The sequence below is a fragment of the Amia ocellicauda genome, unplaced genomic scaffold (genome assembly GCF_036373705.1).
Source record: "Amia ocellicauda isolate fAmiCal2 unplaced genomic scaffold, fAmiCal2.hap1 HAP1_SCAFFOLD_101, whole genome shotgun sequence".
Classification (NCBI taxonomy): domain Eukaryota; kingdom Metazoa; phylum Chordata; class Actinopteri; order Amiiformes; family Amiidae; genus Amia; species Amia ocellicauda.
In genome coordinates, this window is record NW_027102666.1 from 9754 (window position 1) to 11967 (window position 2214).

Below are 2214 nucleotides of genomic sequence, written 5' to 3' on the forward strand. Positions count from 1 at the left end.
TTCATATAGACTCTTTCGATCGGGTACTTGGCGTTTGCCGTCATTAACGCATGCGCGTGTCCTAGTTTAACCGCCGGGGAGACGGACACTTTTTTCACAAACAGCGAGGCCGATAATATGGTCAGTTTATATTTTTCAGTATCAGGGGTCATCAGACAAAAAGCACTTTTACTACGGATCATTTTAATTTTAATGTCTACCCCGTTGAGCATGAGTTTTTCTAGGAAAAATATGTCTGCATGGATATGCCCCATTAGCTCAAAGGTCCTCCCTTCTGTTGAAAAGGCCGTTCTTTTTTGCAAACCCTTATTGAGTCCCTCTGGATCCTTGTCGTCCATAGCTTCCGGGATGTCTTTGAAGAAAAGGCCGGGGTTGAACTGTTTGCTTAGGGTCTCCTCACTATAATTAAGTATACACTCCATCATGGCTCTATAGGGGTAAGTATTGCTGCTTTGACTAATGAGCCGATCTCCCAGGGTCACATCCACCTGTGAAAACATGGTGGCCACCGGGTAATTGATGACCCCAGCGTTGGTCGTCTTCTCGATTGCATCGCCATCCTCATCAGTCACTTTACAGTTCATTAAAATAAATGTGTTATTCAAATCAATATAATCCTCGCCATTGCCAGCTATAAAAAACTCCAGAGGGGCCGTGTCTGAAATTGCAGAAAGAGGGGGAATCTCTACATATATGATCTTATCTATACTCGTTTGAGTGTATGGAACTGTAAACAGATCCAGTTCTGATTTGACGCATTCTTCCGATAGACTGTGGACAAAAGACATGTTTGAAAGATGTATCCTGAGGCTCTATTTTTCTTTCTTTGAGACTTTCTTTTTGCAGGTTTTTTCTTGTGCTGCTTCCTTCTCCGAGTGTTTCCACGATATGTTGGAGAATGAGAGATTCTTCGTTTTTTGTTAGCCACGGATCTTTGTCGCCCCCTGGTGGACACATGCTGTTTCTTCTTTTACCCCCCTCCTCGCCATTACCATGAGACCCGAACCCTCCTGATGCTCATGGCTAGCTGCCCGGTTCATAACATTGGTGAACACGTCACTAACAATATTTTTAGCCGCTGATTTCAAGTGGGGTCTGGCTATAGCAAAGCCTCTCTTAAGCAGGGGTATGGCCATTCTAAAGAGACCACGAAAGAGTCCTCCTAGACCGGCGCCATACATTGTGGGGGCTCCTACAATACCGGGCAAGCCGTTCCATCTTGCATCTTGTAATAATCCACATAGGCGCTAGGATCTACATAACCCCTCGAGGTAGCCATTTTAATAATGTACAAACTGTTTCAGGGGTCGAAAATGTAGTTTGACATTAACTTTACCGAAGCGGAAGGGTACGTTGATATTCTGATCCGATTTTACTTCGATCGTGATGTTGTCAAAGTGGGTCTTTGAGACTGGTACGTAGTGTGGTTTGTCATAAGTAATTGTGACCATGTCATTGCTTTTACCTTTATTAAGTACATTTCTCAAAAGGGGGACATAACTATCCCCGACCCTCTGGTGGGTTATGATATCCGTATACACATAAAGAGTGTAAAAGCCGCCCCACCACTTCTGAGAATCTGCTCTCTGTGTCAGAATAGAACCCAAATATACGCCCCAGTTGGCCGCTGGTTTGAATGCTAATACCTGGTTTTGACACCTTGTACACTCTGTTTTTAATAGGGTTGTAATATAGCTTGATGTTGGGGGTGCCTTCTGAGAACTGTTTATGCATCTCATCTAATATTTTATCCACATTGTCATAATAACCTCCTTGTATCGTGAATGTCCATTGACTCTTTTTAACATCATCAAAAATGGCGAAGGTGGCATCCTTATCTTGTAAAACAGCCCAAGTGTAAGGATACTGTATTTCCGCCAACCCCACTTCCCACGACCCCCTTAGATCTATAGATTTTCCAAATTGTACCGTGTAACTGGATATTTCATTTTTAGGATATATATCGAGAGAGGCATTACTGGGTAGAGTCACGTAGAAGCCTCCTGATTCCATCTTGAGAATCGAAAGTAATGCCCCCAACACACCCGCGGGCATGTTGTTATAAGGATTGAATATCGCAAACCTGTTGTTCCGGGACCCAACTATTGAACTTTTCAGGCCATCCAAGCCATTTCATCAACACATATTTTTTCCGGTTCTGGGTTTTTTCAGCTAATATCTTTTCAACTCTGTATACACTGTCTTTACCCACAA